General features: G+C 52.7%; 1 long non-coding RNA gene across 7 annotated transcripts; it reads left to right on the top strand.

Annotated features, from left to right (window-relative positions):
* Positions 1-2,491: 2,491 nt before the first annotated feature.
* Positions 2,492-19,516, top strand: LOC106969190 (uncharacterized). 7 transcript variants are annotated; one of them, XR_008295769.1, is made up of 6 exons: positions 2,492-2,752; positions 13,295-13,657; positions 16,608-17,246; positions 17,963-18,209; positions 18,330-18,664; positions 18,781-19,514. It is a non-coding gene; the product is annotated as an uncharacterized LOC106969190 (long non-coding RNA). The 7 variants fall into 7 exon arrangements; XR_008295770.1 differs by having other exon boundaries at positions 16,608-17,300; positions 18,330-19,516; XR_008295774.1 differs by having other exon boundaries at positions 13,295-13,376; positions 18,330-19,515.
* The last annotated feature ends 174 nt before the right edge of the window (positions 19,517-19,690 follow it).

Here is a 19,690-nt window from a genome sequence, read left to right as displayed (position 1 = left end):
CCTGTAGAAAGCAATACTACCCACATATATAACGCTTTTGTTCATAACGCATGCTTTATAAACATTATTTTACTGGAGTATGTGCTCAAAGAAGATTAAAGTAAATAAACAAACATGACCGTTTCTCTTTGCCTTGACACATTTCAAAAGGAGCAGAGGCACTGCTCTAAAATAGAATGTGTTCCCGGGGTGCCCGGGGGGGGGTTCAGTCGGTTAAACATCTGACTGTTGATTTCCACTCAGGTCACAATGTCACAGTTTATGAGTTTGAGCCCCGTGTCGAGCTCTGTGCTGACAGTGTGGAGCCTGTTTGGGATTCTCTCTCTCACTCAAAATAAACAAAAAAAAAAAACGTGTTCTCAACTGAGAAACTAAATCTCGGTTCAAATCGTTATGTCTGTGTGGTTTGTGTATCAATCCTGTGTTTTCCTTTCTATGTTTTAGGATGCTTTGATACGTGGGGGCCTCCCTGACGTCACAGGGACTGCATCCCTAGGGTGGTGATGACACCCCACCCACCCGCCTGCTTTCTCTGGCTCTCAGCCGTGGGGCTCTGACCCCCGGGGCAGCCCCTGTACCCAGAGGAACTGAAATTACTCAGACCTGCCAGTCCCCGGTATGGTCAGCTGTCCCCTTGCTGGCTCAGTCCCTCCTATGAAAACCACAGTAAGGCTTCCCCCCTCACTTCTTCTGCCCCTGACCGACCCCAGGGCCTCCAGGGGGGTGGCCCCGTGGGACCTGCCCTGCCTCCTGTGTCCAGGAATCTGCGACCTTCAGCTGCTTCCTTCAAGACGATCACTTCGTGCCTGCGTGTCTCACGAGGCCTGCGTCCAGCAAATCCCAGGCATACACCCTCCGCTCAGCTGTGTACCTCCATTTCCAGAAGAACCAACAGTTCTTTCAGCCGGGTCGAAAACTAACAAAAAACCAAACACCAAAAGTCGCCTAAAAACAGAATGCAGCTGACAGCAGCAGGAACAAAACAGTGAGTTTACAAGGTGTCTGTGTTTAAAATCCTCGTGGGTAAGAAGATGTTGGGAGACCGATGCTGCTTTCTCTACCTGGCGTCCGAGGCTCAGAGCTGAGGGCCGGATGGTTTACTGGGCCCACAGTCTGAGGTGGATAAGAACATCTGAAGTCAGCTCTCCAAGGACTTTGCTAAGAGACAGCAGCCCCCCGACAGGAAGGCATGCGGGCCCGTCTCTCACCTGCCCTGCGCCCTCTTGGTGTTCCCCGACGTGAAGCCATTCGCTGGCCAACCGAGTCTCCGTCGGTGTAGACGGCACTGGAGGCATCTTTGAATTGCGGGGCCCCGCCCGCCTGCCAGAGAGTCGTCGATGCGGCCGGCCTCGGAGGTGGCCGGTGCCCCAGAGTCGGAAGGGACCCGGCGCGGGTCGGCCGGAAAGACGGCCGCAAGGCTGCCGGGCTCCCTTTCTCTGGCGCTCAGAGGCTGCGACAGACACCTGACCGCACAGGCCGCCCTGTGACACTGCCCAGTCCTTCCCGCCAGCAATGCCAGACCTGAGGGCGGGCTCTTCCAGGCGGAAACGGGCAAGCTTTGTGTCCGGAATGAGCACTCTCGGGGCATTTAGGTTTGTCTTCTGTGCCGCCGGCAGTGTCCACAGGGACCTGGTCCACACGGGACCTCACTGTCAGCAGGGCCACTAACACTGGACTTTCTCGGCTGAGTGTCTTCCGCTCCACGTTTTCGACCGGCATTAAGGCGCGTGGGGTGCAGGCTGGCGGCTCTCTCCTGTGTCATGCGGTCGGTCACACTGTCACCTGTGAGGTGTCCCGGGCACCGAGGCCCTAGATCAACACCCTGTGTTACACGAGACGCAGGCCCCAGAGGGACAGTCCCCGGGACACGTTGACCGGAGCCACAGAGAAGCGGCTGGGGCCAGTCGGGAACGTGGGACACTGGGCGGGACAAGCCAGCGAGCCGGGAGTGAGGAAAAGGGGTCCGGCGTCCGTGGAGGTCACAACGGCCCAGCGTGCTGCGTGAACCCCGGCCTGCCGTGACCAACGCAGAGCGCCCGTCTTCCCCGGACTTCCGCTGATCTTCCTGGGCGGTAGGGGGCGTGGTGAGGTACAGGAACGGCGGCTCACGGGAGAAATGGGCGGAGTCGAGTCGAGAGTCCATAGCGCCTGCGCAAAGGCTCAGCGGCCTGGGCGGGGCGCGAGCGTGGGCACGAGCGTGGGCGCGAGGGCTGCTGGGTGACTAGCCGAGGTGACGACGGCCGGTCGTCTGGAATGTGGGTATTCGTCTTCTCATTTAAAATCCTGTTCTGTGCACTTAACCGCCCTCAGTCGGCGGGAAAACGTACTTGACCGCGAAACCGTTCTCGCAACGCCCGCTCGCAGGGTGCCCCTCGGGCTCCCGAAGACGAGCCAGAGCGGAGGTGACGGAGACTGCGCGGCTCCCTGTGCGCAGGCTCCGGGCCGGCGCGGGACTTGTCTGCCTCGGTTCCTTTTCCTGGACACGGGGCCGGCGACCTTCCTGCCACTACGCTGCAACCAGGCGGCCCACGGTGCGGCCACTTTGGGTTGCTAAATATCTAGATACTTCCGGCCCGCATTGCCAGGTCCACTAGGCGTCCCCACCGTCCGGTAATTACCGTCGCGCTGCCTGGCGGCCGAGTCTTCTGCGTGTGGCCCCCCTCACCTCCCGGCCCCGCCGTGGGATCCGTCAAGCTAGTACTTTCCACGAGCCAAGCCCTTGGGACGGCGCCTGCCACCGGATGAACACTCGGTAAGCGTTTGCGACTAGTCGTAAGTCTCTCATTTTTCCCGAAGATTCGATGCGCAGTCTCTGTTTGTTTTATGTTTAAAAAGTAGGCAGAAGGTCAATGTGGAAGTAATTAAGTTCTTAACTGAAGTGCGTAATTAAATATTAATTGAAAAGAAGAGTAGACAAGGTCTGTGAGACGTTCAGGTCTCTGTGCCCCGCGCTGACATGTTACTTGCAAATTCAGGGGGAGAAAGAAAGTTCTTGGAAAGGGGAGCCTGCGTGCAAATGAGTGTGCAGGTTAATCAGGTGGGCCCGTTGCGGGCCAACTGGGGCTGTCACTGTCTGTTTCAAATCCAGGCACGTAGCTTCTTAATGAGGACTTTGGTGAGAGGCGTTAAATTCTCACGGGCATTTGCAGGGACCCAGCAGGAGATTTGTGGAGCCCAGGAGGCCGCCCTGGAGGTGGGGTGCAGCGGGAGAGGCGGCTGGGGGGCCTGGGTGGGGGGGTCAGGGAGGGCAGGAGGGGCGCCGCGGGGCCCCAGGACAAGGGTCCTTCCTAGTTGAGGCTCATCACTGTGAACTGAATCCTGTGAGGTAAGCACTGGGGAATTTAAACACTGGATTGTAAACTCTGTGTGAAGACGTCTTGAGGCCTGAGAACTGACATGGTGGCAGTGGGGGGGGGGGGGTCCCTAAGGCACCACGTCCCACTGGTGCCTGGGCCCACCTGTATCCATCTAACAGGCACCTAGTTAGGCCGACCCTGGGGTGGAAGTGTGGAATGACCTGGCGTCTTCTTAGCCGCCCGCCCCGCGACAGCTCCCAGTCCAGGAGCAAAAAAGAGGGGTCCCCTCCACCCGTGTTGTCCCAGGGAGGTTTCCAGGGACTGAATGTCTGCATCCTCCCCCAAGGTGACGGGACGGTGCCAGGGGGTGGGGCCCTGGCAGGTGATCAGGCCTGGAGGCGGGGGCCTCATGAGGGGATTAGCGTCCTTAGCTCTCTCCCTGCGTCTGCCGTGCCACGGCCCCGTGGGCACCGGGAGGAGACTTCTCCCCACACACGGGCTCTGGTGGCACCCGGATGTCCCCCTTCCGCCTCCAGAACTGTGAGGAATGCCTGTGGTCTAAGCCTCCGGCTGTGGTTTTCTTTGCTGTGGACGCCCGGTCGGACTAAGACACAGGCGTCCCGGTCACATATGTGCATCTGTTTCTGTAATGACACGGGCGCTGTGTGCGTGACGCATATTTACGGGAGCTCCGAGGAATGACGTGTACAGGCCGCTAGCAAGTGTCGGGGCTGGGCTCTGATGCACAACCTGTGCCTTCCCACGCCCCGGGTCTGGAGGACCTGGCCCCTCATAACTGGGACGCTTGGGACAACAGAAATGTATTTTCTCGAATCCTGGAGGCTGGACGTCCGAGGTGGGGGTGAGGGCAGGGCCGGTTCCCTCTGGAGGTGCTGGAAGGGTCTGCTCCGGTCACTCTCCCCGCTTCTGGTGGTTCCCTTCACGTGCCGGCTCCCCACGTGCGTGCCTGCCCGCTGCGCTGACTCCAGATTCCCCTTCGTACAAGGAGAGCTGGCGTCCTCCACTCGGAGCCACACTGATGGCCTCGTGTTACCTTGACTACCTCTGTGAAGACCCTATTTCCATAGAAGGTCACATTTTGAGGTCCTGGGGGTCACGACTCCCAACGTACCTGGCTTGGGGGTTGGGCACCTGAAGGGATCCCCCCCTGAATCCACAACCCATCTCTTAATGGCTAATTCCACTAACTCGTCACTAGATGATGCTCGAGGGTAGGTTTCTTATCCAGGAGACTAGCTTTACCACTGAATTTTCATAGTTGTAGACATTTGGCAAGTTTTAGAAGCATCATTACTGGGTTTCAGTTGTATGAGTTAGTTCACCTCCGAGACATTTAACTAATACCGTGTCCTTGGGATATACAGAATTTATACAAATTTAGGGAAGTTTCTTTTCTTGGGATTTGTATTTGATATAAAATACACTTTATAAATGCATTTTGATGCACATTGATACCGGTTCTTGGTACGTATCTGGGCAGTACGTGGTACGTGTCCACAGGGCCCCCCCTGTGCGCGCTTACTCGGGAATATAGCAACAGCGCCAGGAGGGAGGGCAGGGAGGGCCAGTGACTCACAGGTCACAAGCCGGGGGGGGGGGGGGGGGGGGGGGGGGGGTGGAGCAGAGGAGGAGGAGGGCTGAGCACGCCGTCCTCACAGTCACTGTGCCTGTATTTACTGTGGGGGGAGGGGAGGGACTGGCTGGTAATTCCTACAGATTCAGGCAGAAAGCTTTGTAATAAGTCAGAGAAAACGAGATGCATACCAACTTCAGGGAACACAATGAGGGGCTTGTCCTGTCCCCTGCCCTGCCCCCCCACCCCCCAGTTTGCCTTGGCAACCCGATTCTCTTCTTACTTCTCTTTGTTTGGGGGGGGGGTGGGGAGCAAAAACAAGCAAGTGTAGAAACAGAACCTACCTGAGAACTCATGGCGCAGGAGGCAGGGGTCCTGGGGGTCCTTCCCCTCAGGACAGGGGAGGGAACCTCCAGATCCCACATGCTAGGGAGGCCCTGGGGAAACTCAGTGTGGCAAGGGCACAGCTCGGCATCGGCCAGACCCAAATTCCGGGGGGGCAGGACCCTCCGTCCTGCATAGGCATGCCTCATCCAGCCATCCGGCTCTGGTTGCTGTGACAAATCCCACAGACAGACAGGAAGTCCTTGTGGGGCTCTGCTTAGGACAGCAAGGCACCTGGCGTGGAGAGCAGGGGGTCGTGCACGGGCAGAGAGGACACCCCGGAGTTTGGATGATGACAGGTAGGGTGGCCATGGTCACCCTTGCGAAACGTTGGGACCTGGGGAAATCGGGTGTGGCTGGCTTTGTCTCCGTGCTGCAAAAGCATTCGGTCAGACGGAGTTGTTTGTAACGTTCTTGCACTGCAAAATGTGAACGATCTGAACCTTAAGATTTAAACATCCTTAGGCATTCAAAATAAGGACCAGAAGCCACAGATGACACGTGGACTGTCACTTCAGCATTCTGTCGCCCAGCAAACCACCAGAAGTGAACAGACACCAGTTTGAAAACTCAGGGTCTCAGGGTAGAAACTTGCAGCTGTGAGATAAGTCAGCCCTCGGGAGGTGGGGGGGGGGAGGGGGGGGCTGAAATCGGGATTCCTCAAGATCCACATGGGAGTGAAAACACGGTATCTGTCTTTCTCTGCCTGACTTATATCACCCTCCAGTTCCATCCATGTTGTGGCAAAGGGCAGGATTTCATCTTTCTCGTTGTCAAATAGTATTCCCTGTTTATATAAACCACTCATCGGTGATGGACGTTTGAGAAACTCAATAGAAGACCATGGGGGAAGGGGAAAAAGTAGTTCAAACGGGGGGGGGGGGGCGGCTAACCATTTAAGAGAATATTGAATACTGAGAACAGACTGAGGGTCGATGGGGGGTGGGGTGGGTGGGTGATGGGCACTGAGTAGGGCACCTGTGGGGACAAGCACTGGGTGTTGTATGGAAGCGATGAGTCCCGGGAATCTACTCCTGAAGCCAAGAGCACACTGTCTACACTCTATGTTAGCTAACTTGATGATAAATTCTATGTATAAAAATAAAATAAAATGTAAAAATAAATAAATAAAGTGAAACCGGAGGACATGAAAATGCATGTGCCCTCAAAAACACAGAACTTACGGATTGAGACACTGTTTTCCCATAAATGCCTGCTTGACAGGAAACCGAGGTAATAGTAGAATTTTCTCAAGTGACCCTGGTGGGGCTGGTGTCACCAGATAAGCTGAATTGAGCTTTTGTTTGTGTGACTGCGGTGGTTTTGTCGGCTGGGGGAGGTTTCTGGGCTGGTCTTCATTTGTTTAGATTTTAACACTCTGGGTAAACTCTCCCCTCTGGACACTCGCTGCCGCTCACGGCCCCAAGTCCCCGTGGCCTCGCCTGTGGCTGGTGTGCTCGTCCCGGTGGCAGGTTCCTGCTGTTCCCAAAGACACTCCTCCTCTTGACAGTTCCGCTCGGTTTGCGTCACTTTCAAGGTCAATTGAGTATAGTTAGCAATAGTCTATGGTAGTCTTAACATTCACTATGAGGGAAGACAGAATTTCTCGTCACATGTGACACTTTTGTAGTACCGAACTTACGGTGGCCATCCCGTCACAACTGGGCACGTAGCCAGTCCTTCCGCCTGATATACCCAACCTGCAACGTCACATGTCCACCTCAGCTCGATTAAGAAGAGGAATTCGGGAGACGGAAACTCATCCCTCCCGTTACTGTCTTCATGATGGCTCACCTCTGTGCTTGGATCTCTACCTGGGCAGCCTCGGATTTAAGTATCAGCATCAATGGTTCAACTTGTCTCCATCACTGCTGCCCATCTCAGGACGTGGGTCTTTACGGGGAAGAGAGTTTTCCATCCTGGAAAGAACCTGCGCGTTTCATTTTGTAGGTCACAGAGCCCTCCTGCACTGTTTACCAAGTGCCTTCTGTGTACCAGGCTGGTGCCCAGTGACCCTGAGGGGCTCTTCCTGAGGATTTTCCTTCCTGGCCCATTAGGGGGACGTGTTCATGCTTGGGGCTCACTTCCCTGGGCAGGGGAAGAGCTGGGCCCTTGGGGGGGAAACCTGAGGCCCTGGGTGGGGGTGGGGAGCTGGGCCTCTGGGGGAGGAGATCTGAGTCCATGGGGAGGAGACCTGAGCCCCTGAGTGGGGAGCTGGGCCCCTGCGGAGGAGACCTGAGTCTCTGGTGGGGGGGAGCTGGGCCCCTGGGGGAGAGACCTGAGTCCCAGGGTGGGAGGAGCTGGGCCCCTGGGGAGGAGACTTGAGTCTCTGTGGGGGGGTAAGCTGGGCCCCTGGGGGGAGAGACCTGAGTCCCAGGGTGGGGGGAGCTGGGCCCCTGGAGAGGAGACGTGAGTCTCAGGTCAGGGGTGGGGGAAGCTGGGCCCCTGGGGAGGAGACCTGAGTCACTTGGGGGGGGGGGGGTGCTGGGCCCTTGGAGAGGAGACCTGAGTCCCTGTTGGGGGTGCTGGGCTCCTGCGGGGGAGACCTGAGTCAACTGGGGGGCCAGCTTGGCCCCTGGGGTGAGACTGAGTCTCTCAGGTTGGGGGGGAGCTGGGCCCCTGGGAAGGAGACCTGAGTCCCTGAGGGGGGCAGCTGGGCTCCTGGGCAGGGGGGCGGGGGGGTAGACCTGAGTTCCTGGGGGGTGAGCTGGCCCCCTGGGGAGGAGACCTGAGTCCCTGGCGGGAGACAGCTGGGCTTGCCCTCACTCAGCTTTGGCAAGATTTACTTCGAGGTGCAACACAATTGCCTACGAGGTGTATTGTTCCCCTGTCATAAGAACAAAGCAACTGAATGAAACCTAGGATGCTCCATTGACCCCCCTGCTTGAGTCCAAGCCCAAGGTGGGGGCCAGTGTGAACCAGATGATGTTTACATTTCCGTCGTGTGCATGCAGGTAACCAGGTAACTGGCTTCTGCCTCCCTCCCGCGCTTCTCTCCCCCTTCCCTTTCTTTCTCTTGTGTGTAGCACGTTTAAAAGGTGTGAAACAGGAAAGTGGACTGGGAATAATGAAATTGTGCGTTGCAACAAGAATTAAATCTAATTATATAACCCATGAGAGCTACTATGGAAAACTCCCCACGCTCCCCATTGGTGCCTGATTGACTGATCCTCATGGTTTACACCTCCCGACACAGAGCTTCCTGCCAGGGATGCTCGTCATGTCTTGTTGGGCTCATGGCCGTGGAGGAGCGTCCGTGCAGAGGACCCACGTACAGTGACACGCGTCTGTCCACCCGCCAGCGGTAGTTGGCAAGTATTTTGCAAACACAAAAATACCTGGCCAGAGACAGCAATTATTGGTTGATTTTAACTAGGGATTAAAATAAAGAGTCATCGCTTCCCGGTCCATTTGTGATGCCAATTTTCTTCCTGAGTCGTACCCTGTGGGTGAGTTCAAAGGAGGATTGCTAGTTACAGAACAGAATAATTGCTCTGTGTTCCCAGGGCCACTGTCATTTTGTGACGGCTTGTGTCAAACTGCTCACGGTTTCAAGTACAGTGTTGTCTGGCCGATTCCTTGAACAAAAATCGATGTGCCCAAACAGCATTGACTCTGTGTGTTTGTTAACTTAAAAATCGGTGTTTAACGATGGTACTTACAGTTGTCACCGTCGGCGGCCAGAGCCGAGTCTGCGAGGAACCAGCTCCCAAACGCCACCCTCTGTGCCAGGAGCTCAGGGCCCCAGCGGTCTCCACCGCGTGGATTCTGAGGAGTCCAGTTTCTTTTGCCTGAAGCCAAAATGTCCCCGGGCAACTCTAACAAAAGATGTTTTACTTTGGAAACAAAGTTGTTGCTCAAGTCTGGCGGCCACTTGCGGCTCCTTGTTAATGCCTGAATCTGCACAACACATTTGCCGCGTGTCCATTACTTACTTCAAATGAAGGCTCCCTGTTCAATTTCTTTTACTCTCTTTTCTTTTTTTATACTTTTTAAAAAATGTTTATTTTTGAGAGAGAGACACAGAGCATGAGCAGGGGAGGGGCACAGAGAGGGGGAGACACAGAATCTGAAGCAGGCTCCAGGCTCCGAGCTGTCAGCCCAGAGCCCGACACGGGGCTCGAACCCACAGACCGTGAGATCATGACCTGAGCCGAAGTCGATGCTCAACGGATTGAGCCACCCAGGCGCCCCAATTTCTTCCTGGTTATCATGGTGAGAGCAGGCTGGCACTCTACAACCGGGTGTGTCCAGGGAATTGTTGGCCTCAAAAGCCCAATCTGTATCTCACGTCTGGAAGCTTCCAACAGTCATGTTTCAAATGAAGAAGGAGAGTCTTTCTCAGGGACATTGCTCACTGAAGATCAAGGCAAAAGCCTCTAGTATTTCGGTTTGTTTGCACTATGTCATGAAACCAACGTTTTCTTTGAATACAATTGAATACAATTGGCCATTTTGGGATATTTCATAAGTTTTTACCAAATTACAGCCAGATCTCATTAGTGAGTATAAGATCACTGGGAAAGGGCAGGGGAGGATTTAGCAGATGCCTGAGAAGATTCATTAGGATTAGATTCCAATGTTAATGAAGGAAAGTCACCTTGGAGTCTGTCCCCATGGGGGCTTACCAGCTCTGGGCAGGCTGACCTGGGGTGCACCCAGCACCTGGGGTGCCTCCCTCCATGTGGCTGGGGTCACAGCGGCAGGGACAGACCCTGCGCTGGCAGCGAGTGCAGTGAGCAACCACGCAGAGCGCGGGGCTTCGAGGCAGAGACGGGCAGTGTGGAGAGAGGGTGATCTCTCACTGGGCATGGGCACCTACGGTCTCTGCAGTTTCAGAACAAAATCTCGCAGCTGGCAGGGAAAGACATCCTCTGGGGACTCTTCCCCCTCTGCCCCTGTCTTTGCCAGGTGTGAGAGCCATTTCTTAGGCTGACACTGGCTGTCGGCAACCCTGAGGAGCAGGTCAGGTCTCCTCCTGGACCAAGAGCAGGCGTCCTTCCTGCTGTCTGTACCGGGGAGCCCCCAAGTTCAGGGATCCCCAGCCGTGCTGCAAACACAGAGCGTGCACGGCCTCGGCCCCCACGGCAGCTCACGGGCCCCTGGGAAGTCGACGGTATGAAGGTTTTCTGATCCCAGGTTCCTACCTTTGACCAGCATGAATGCAGCAGTAACAGGCCGGCTCGTCAGCTTATACGTAAAATAAGAACATCTATGACCCTTCACAGACCAACGACACTACTGTAGTTGAACATAAGTGTGAAATCACAACTCTCTCAACTGCGGTATCTCCAGCACAGTGCCCAGGACCTAAGTGGTGTTCTACAAATATGTAGTGAGTCAGTGAACGGCGGATAGGGACACAGAAGACTTAGGTCCCTTCGTTCACCCAGATGCTCACTGATAAGTGTGTGTAAGAATACTGTGAGCATGTGGTCACTGTCACATGCTTTTTTGGGAGCGGGAGCCAGAGATGGAGAATGTCAGTATATTTCTTGTGCTCAGAAAGCTCACAGTCTGATCTCAGGCCAGTGAACAGGTGCATTCTGCTTATGTGGCATATGATGATGGATTAGATGCAAGGTTGAGCACCGTTTTGGGAAAAGAGAGAAGAAAGTGATCAGCTCACTTGGGAAGCATGAGGGTGGCTGTCCAAGGAGATGGCTGGGGTCACGTGAAAGCGTGGCAGGAGTCTGTTAAGTCCATGGAGGCGAGGTCCCAGGGCAGAGCTGTGACACTGAGTGCTGCAAGAATTTGAAACTGCTGGTGATTGTCCCAGCGGGAGCCCCGGAGATGGGAAGGCATTTGATGATGGAGAGTCCCACCAACGTGAAGAGGAGTCTTCGGATGTTTCAACCAGGAGCCGCCCTTGGGGGATCTGGATCATAGAGACAGCATTTCGGCAGGTGACAGGGAACAGCCCAGTGGGACACAACGGGAGCATGCGGAGAGGGGGTCCTGGAGGACTGTGTGACTGGTCTGACGAAAGCCAGAGGGAGGGACGCCGGCCACCAGCACTGCAGAGTGGTGTCCCCGGTGCTTCCGGACAGGGGTCTGTGTTGGGAGACACAGGGGAAGGCTGGTCGGGGAGGCTGGAGGAAGGGGCTTGGGGGCCGCAGGGTCCCGAGGGATCACTGGTGTTTTGCATCCCAGTGGGGTGTCTGTCACAGGGGCTGGGACAGGAAGACCTGCCCGTGGAAACACACACGGAGGTGCGTGTTTCGAGCGTGGCCTGCATGGTCACTGAATCTCGGCTTTGCAAAGCGTGTTGTTTGTGGAAAATTGAATTTTTCACACTCTACGTTGTCAAAGCCCATAGCGGTGTAATGAGATCACATGCAAATGGACTTTCATTGGCACTGGACTCTGATTGTTCAGAGAAAATCCATCTAGTCCGTTTGAAACCACAGCAGTCCCATGGTGCACTCCCAGGAACTCGAGGTGGCGTCATTTGGCGGGATGCCAAAGTTTGAAGTCGTGTCTTCCGAAATCATCACTTCTTTCCTGGTACAACATCTGTGCGATGCTCTTTGCCATAATTGGGAGTCAAGTAACAATTCTCTGAACATACTAAGTGATGCTAACTTAAGAGCTCACGAAACAAAAATAAACAAAAATAAAGAGCAGAAATCTTTCCAATGTCCTGATTTTCAAAAGGCAACTTGTTTAAAATCTCACATAACAGAAAGCAAGTTGAAAACATCCAAATGGTTGCCTCTGACTTTTCCAATCGCCGCTTCTTGTTTTGAGGGTGTTGTTGTTTCTAGTCAATGGGCCGTTTGGGGGGCGCGTTGCGGCTTCTAGGGAGGCCGAGGGGACCAGCCAAGTTCTCACCATCACCCCACCCGCTTCCCTTCCTTTGTATTGGGCTGACTTCTGGGAAAACAGCGTTAAACCACTGTTTAACTGTTAAACGATTCGTGTGGATCGAAGTGCAGTTTTCAGTCTAATGCCAAGTAAGTGAAAACTTTCACTGAAGCATTTTGGGACTAAAACGCATATATATACAGGAAGCCTCCTTTTTGCTCTTGACAAGTGTTACAGAAACAGGGCAAGTGGACAACTGAAGTATTAGGTGTGTGCCTTTCTTTTAGAAATGGCTTCTCTGAACAGACAACTGCTGTAAATGGTGGCGGTTGCCCAGTGAGTTCCGCGGGAAGGGCCCTGTGTGGAGTCAGCCCCATCTCACCCAGCTCCACGTGCTGCCACAGGGTTCCTCCACTGATTGTCACACGCACGGGGTTGCGGGGTGGGGGGGGGGTTTGACTCAGCACCATCACCTCACCTACCAACCTCAGCGACAAGAGCAGGGAGAGGGAAGGAAACGGTGCTGAGCATGGTCCCCAGTGACCCCAGGGGCAGGGGTGCCAAGCTGTCCTTCCCCGGGACCTCTGCTGGTGCTTCCTTGGGGCTCGGAAGGGCAGACTCGAGAAGGAAGCCCAGGCACGTCTGACCATGCAGGTAGAGGGGAACTGGTGCCTGACCAGCGTGGGGGACGGCCTGCTCCACCCCAAGAGACAGAGCACACTGCATCTCTGGCACTGGCTGCTTGGTGGCGGCCAGGGTCTCCTCCTCCAGGCAGGCTTCCGCCATTCCAGGCGGGGCCCCCACTCTTCCGGGGTGGGGGGCTGAGTCACTGCAGACACAGCACCCGGCTTCTCTCATGGAAGCCTGGGTCTGAGACTCAGCATCATGACCTAACAACGTGTCTCCTCTCGTTGCAACTCAAGAGAGTCTAAAACAACCATTAACTAAATACCGTAGTATTTATTAATTTTAAACTCATTTCAATCTGTGTCATTTTTGCATACATATGAAATCTGTAGCCTTAATAAGTGTCCATTTCTTCTTAGTAGATAGAGAAACCGAGGCTAGTTCAACAATGAAATTATATAATGGGGGAAGGGTGCCCTTGTCTGTGATAAAACTCTTTGGTCTGTATCATTTTTTTCTGAGTTTAAAGTAACACGAGAATTCAATAAAAAGTAAACATTGCTTTTCTCAAAAAATTTAATTGCAGAACTATTTACAAGAGGTGGACATCAGCAATACAGAGATCAAATGAGAGAGGCCTCATCAGAGGGGAGTCGATGGAGAAAACGGTGGGCACGTTTTCCTTATAATCGGCTGAGCGTGGGGAAAAAAAAGTCACGAACAAAGAGAACTCAAATAATGCAACCTGGTGGCATCTGAAAGAAATGACCAACATTCTGATACGTTATTAACAAGAAGCAAGACGAGGCGGTGACGGACCGTGGGCCGTACGTTCCCGTCGGGTATTCTGCATGCTACTAAACAGAATTTGTCAAAAGAACCATAAAAGCATGAGAGAGAGAAGTACATAAAATAGCTGGGTCCCAGTGAGGTGTAACTTTGCACAGAGGTGAATATTTGGCACTCTGCTCATCCTCGTTGATATGGTTTCATATGTATATATATTTATATATATATATGTGTATATATATATATATTTATATACTTCTTTTTAAAACTTGAACTAAACAGCTAGTTTCCTGGTTCTAACGTTCCTTGAACTTCTATAGGAGGCATTGAATTTAGTCCTTAGGCCACCCCTGGGTATTTTGGCACATAACATGGAGGTGGGTATGTGAACTGGTCTCTAGACAGGAAGGACCTGTACAAGAGGAAAGTGGCTTAGCGATCGGAAATCTGAGTTCAAAAGTAGCCTAGGATTGTTTACTACTTGTGGGGGAAACCTTTGAATTCAGCAAACCAGTTGTAACGTGGAGGGAGGGAGACACATGCTGAGCCCTTTTACCGTGATGTGGTCCTAACGCTGGGATGGCAGGGGCGGGGCATGGGCGTGAGTTGGGGGAAAACCAAAGAATGGTGAGTGGCGTCCATAAAGGACCACAGACAGCCTCTGAGCTCCCTTCATGTGTGTTGGCTGAAGCACAGAGCACACCGTCTACTGGCAAGAGAGAGATTTGTACTTAAATTGGCACAAGAAACCGGGCCGACGTCGTTCGTCATGACCCCTCCCCCACTGAGTACGTGAAAGCTTGGACTCCCAAGCCTTTCAGGTTCGGAATAAGCACCCATGATGAAGAGTCACATAAAATCTAAGAAAGTAGGGCGGTAAGCCTCTGTTACCTTAGTTGGTGTATGTACAAAATCTCTTTAAAAAGTACTGGTGGAGTAGGTAACTAACGTTTCCTCTGCAAAGAAGTCATCTGTCACGTGTTTACACTGAAACTTGAAATAATTTCTTCTCACGCTGGATAGAAATGCGAGGGTTAGGGTTAGCGATTCATAAAGTTACGGACACGTCGCAATGTTGCAGGGATGAAAAGATGGGTGTTTCTTGGAGCGTTCCCGTGGACCACTTCCGCCTTCTCTGAAGCCTGAGCTAGAACAATCACAAAGAGTTGGAATCAGAGGGACAGATGTCGCAAACCTTCAGCAATTTCGGTCAGTCTGTCTGATTCCATTCTTGATGTGCTCCCAGATTGTGTTCCTTCACCCCTTGAACACTGGGCTTGATATCCATCCATGCATCTAAGATGCCGCTGACCTTAAGTAATGGCGAAGACATTGCCTAATTCTGGGCGGCATCTGGTTCTCTGAGATATTTATGAACGGACCTGACTTTTGCCAGCGTCCCACACCTGGTGGGGAGGACTATTGGCCAGAGGGCCCTGGGCCTCATCTTGAGCGGTAATTCAGGCTTTTGCCACCAGTCCGCAAGGAGCTTGGAGGACTTTGGAGCCCACATGACATTGATTTTCATAATCTGTCTGCGAGTGAGACAAGAGACAGGAGGAAACAGACGTGAAATGAAGTCTGGCTGATGTATGACTGGGAGCCAGGTTGTTTGATGGGTCAGCTAGTGATTTTCCAAAACATTGTGCGGCCACTCTGTGCTGACGGGCGTGTTGTCAGGCGTGTGGAAGGGCACCTCTCCTCCAGCACTCGGTCACCTTCCCTGCCTTACTACGACCGTCAGCACAGCACAGGGGCCCTGATATAATAGACACGGGAGGGGTTCGGAGTGAAGCAATATGCCCAGTGCTCCAGCCAAGCGGTTGAACGTGTTCCCACTCAGCAGCGGACCACATCCCCGATCTCTTCTGCTTGTGGTTTTCTGATCTGTTTTCAAGTTTTGGCATCCTGTATTCAACCCAAACTTTCAAAGGGTAAACAGATACGCAAATGAAAACAAAAGAGAACCCTCGGGAAGTTCCAAGGGCACGTGGCTTGGAGACCACAGTTTGCAACTACCTGATTAGTGTGTTAAATTTGCAGTAGAAAAAAAAAAAAAAATCAGTGGTCTTGAGAAGAAAGGAGGCGTCTGGGAAAGCAGCAAGGAGTACACAGAAACGTGTCGAATTTGGCTTGAGGCGGGTTTCTGGGGGGACCAGACTCAACACTTGTTGACTTGTTGGCAGGACTGTTCTGGTTTTCAGCAGTGGGGGGTCAGATGCCGCACGCAGGTGCCCTCCCACGTGGGCACACTCAAGTGGGACATGCCACGTCTGTACGCTTCCTGCTGACACCACCGAGATGTTGGGGGCCTCTCTCATGAACAGCAGCCCAGCCACTCTGTGCAGCCTGGGGACGCGCCAGCTCCCAGGCTGACTCCAAACAGCGGCACCCGACCTCCTGCCCAGTGAAGGTTCTGGTAACACGCTGGCTGCCCTTCCCAGCAAAAACCCAACTCGGTGTGGGCTGGTGGTCCTCTAAGAGGCTCCACGGGCCACACGAGGTCCGGTCTGGCTGTACCAGCCTTCTGGCAAAGACCATGACCCCTCTCACCCCTTCCTACTCGCCAGCAAGAGGTCTGGCCCAGAGCAGACAGCGGTTCCGACGGGCGAACACACAGTCACCACGGGAACCTTGGCCAACGGCTGCCGGGTGACGACTTTCCGGAAAGTCCATTCTGGGTGGGGCTGGGGCAGGGTGTCTGGCAGGGCTGAAAGTACGCAGCCTGGGGTCTTTTGACTGGCGTGCGGGGACCGTGTAGAGAAAGGCAAACATCTAGAAGACACAACCCCAGAGCAACGATCGCGGCCCGTACGTCTGAGTACCCCCTTCGTTGCCTTCCCGCTCTAAGTCTGGCTTCTCCACGGGAGCCGGTGGGGGGAGAGTCCCCCCCACTGGGGAGGTCACTGACTTCGTGGCTATGTCTTTGTGTTTGCTTTTTTAAACAGGGAGCCTTAAATGTGATTATTTTCTCTAACGGTACGCTTTTCTATTTAATGCTAGAAGTCTTTAGTATTGATCTTGAGGTGAACACATCAACGTTTCCTTTTAAACAAAAGTGTAAATTTTTGGTACCCTGCAACAGTTCCATTCTTTATCCACTGTTCTAGGGCAGTCCTACACGTTTGCGGAGAGGAAGTGGTAACAACCGTTACCGGTGACAACGCAGACGGTGCACGCGACGACGACAAACGAGGATGGGGAGAGGAGTTATGTGCAAAGTGCTCTTGTTCCCAAGCGACATTCACCTGCTCGGGCTTCGTGGAACTTACGGGTCCTGTTTATCATACTTGTGTTTTGATTTTGAAAGTTAAACTGAAGCCTTCAGCGTGGCGATGCTGCCGTGAGCAAAACGCTGTGTCAGCTCGTGTCTCAACAGTTACGCGGTGTCTTCGGGGAAGAACGCTGTCCGATCTGAGCGTCTCCAGCATACGCAAAATCTCTTACTGAAACTATCTCCATAACGTGGTGAGACGGCCACACTACAGGTCTGTGGTGCGTATCTGCCAGAAGTGCCAGAAACAAGCTGGTTTGATTGACTAACACAAGTATTATAAACAGTTTTATTTTTCGTTACGTGTACAATATGTAAACATGGCTTATCTGCATTTCACGGTGGGATGTCGCCTGTGTGAGAAGTGAAAATATTGCACTGAGTCATGGTGGCAGGTGACACTGCCTGGGGGCCGGCGGCAGGCCCTGGCTGCGTGTCACACGACCTTCTTTGGGACTCGGTGGACCGGACAGGGGTTCGTACGCACCCCCCACTGCGAATCGGTGGCCACTGTCACGTTTAGCTACAGGTTAATCTGCTCACCTAGGGGTGGTTCAGGCCAAAACTTTTGGGGGATTTTAAGATAAAAATGAGTATACAAAACATAAAAAAAAAAAATCTAAATTCAGTGAACACTTTCATTCAAGTCAGGGTCAGAGAAGCTGGGATCTAGAATAGTTGTTGTCTAATCTTAGAATTTGTCGTTAGACGTTTTGTATAAGCTGCAGGAAATGAGGTAAAATGCATCAGCGGCCAGTGGATTTACATGTGTCAGCAGGTCTGGGCGCATATGTGCATTTTACATTTCCTCTCCCTAAGGGGTCTACACTGACTTTGCTTTTCTGTGGCTATTTCTAAAGAGCAGTTCATCTTAAATAATACATCATTTTTAAAGTCTAAAATGCCAATACTTGCAAATACATTTGTTTGTAACATAGTATAGTGAGTATAGGAAGAAGTGTCGTTACTGTATACTACTCAGGATTTAAATATTTATTTAGGTAGAAAAAATGCTTTGAATACTCTGGGGAAATAGGATTCATTTATAGAAGAATATTTCAGGGAATTTTTTTTTTTTGCATTTTTCAAGGATATACATTCGTACTGATTTTTGCTTCCAAATATATTTTAAGGCTGTTTGGTAAAATATACCAGATATGAGGCTCAATTTACAGGGTTTTGTTCTTACAGGGAATTCTTAACTACTCAGCTTTAAAAAAGTAAGACTTGGAAGGCCAACATGCTTTAGTATCAACTGTGCTCCAGTGAACCCCATGCTTGGTTGGATGGAGAGTATGAGGAAAAGAAAACACTGCAGGCCGAAGCAGCACCCCCGGGGGATGACCTCACTGGATGTCCTGCTGGTGTCACCAGGCTGCAGGGGGACCTGGGGGCATGACAGTGCCCGTCAAGCTGAGGAAACAAAGTGCCAGAGGAGGTAAGCCAGGGCCGTTCCGCCAGCCGAGTACACGGTACCTCTCCGGGCAGCGGGAAGGCCCGTGTTTGGGGAGGAAACACCTGTCCCCAGGTGCCATCCTGTTTTCACCTTGCGTTACAGTGGGGACTCCGAGTTTGGGATCCGAGGGAGAGATTTGACGGGCTCTTCCTCTGCAGACGCGTCTGGACAGGGACACAGGAAAGCGATGCTGGGATGACGGTCACTGCGTCTAAGCGTGATTGTACAAGTGGAAAGCCTTTTCATTCGAATCCTTCCTGCTTTGCTCTGGTGCCAGTCAGAATCCTGAAACCTAATTACTTTTCTCAGAGTCCACAGCTGGAAATCACCACATGTGACCTTTTTTTTTTTTTTTGTCATGTCTAAAACAGGCAAGAAATATATTCTTGACTTTAGTGATACTGCATAGGACAAAAGAATTCTGGAAAAATACAAATGTAAGCTACATTTCTTCTTTACCATTTAAGCTGAGAGATACCACTCACATTCATATTTCTTAAACTTTTTACATCACAACTGTCATTTTAAACAAGCAAACTTTTTTTTTTTTAAGGATACCCTGGAAAGTCAACTGATAGAGCAGTTTGAGAAAATATATACATCCATAAAAAAAAAATCACAGGTACATAAATGGGGACACTTACAGACAAGACCGTGTGTGGTAGAAGTTATGAAGGAATAAAACATACGATGACTCTTTCATCGGAATAAGGGCAATTATTTTTCTCTTTACACGCCTGCTACAGGCCAGCCAGCCTTCTGTAAGACTCCAACCCTTTTCATGTGTCACTCCCTTGGGTGAATGAACACTCAGCTTATTTTGGGACTGTTAGGTGCTGTGCCGGAGATTCCTATCGGGTTCAGACTTGTGAGCCACCCCTCCCTCCCCCCGCTGGGGGGTTTCTGGAGAACCACATGGCAGGGAGTCGGGTGGCTGGAGAGATGGCTTCTCATAAACTCTGCACAAGGACCCTGGCGACAGGGGCCGGCTAGACTTGGGGGCGGGGGAGGCGCCCCGGGTGACAGGGGGTGGGGGTCTTTCTTGCCTGCACTTCGAGCTGAAGCAGTTTCCACTGGGGTGTCTGGTGAGTGGCAAGATGCACCCGTATCTAGTTATTTGTTAGTCTTGCCTCGAATTGTCACACGCTTTATAAAAATATAAATAACAAAAATGTGAGCTGGGCTCCATCTCGAGAGGTGTTTCCTGTGATCCTCTGAGAACAGAGCGGATCAGGGAGGTGTCCCCACGCCTAGCTGGCACAGCTGACCACGGGTCAGACCATTGGAGGGGAGGGGGAGGAGGAGGAGGAAGAGGAAGGGGAGGGGGATGGGGAAGGAGGAAGAGGGGGGGAAGAGGAAGGGGGGGAGGAGGGAGGAGGAGCTCTGGCCGGGGCTTGGCGCACGGCAGAAATGAACGCATTCCGGTGTGTCTATGGCACAGAGAACACAACGGTGTATTCGGT

This window comes from Acinonyx jubatus, chromosome B1 (assembly GCF_027475565.1).
Source record: "Acinonyx jubatus isolate Ajub_Pintada_27869175 chromosome B1, VMU_Ajub_asm_v1.0, whole genome shotgun sequence".
NCBI lineage: Eukaryota > Metazoa > Chordata > Mammalia > Carnivora > Felidae > Acinonyx > Acinonyx jubatus.
Note: the sequence above shows the minus strand (reverse complement) of the source record. Positions and strands in the feature narration are given on the sequence as shown.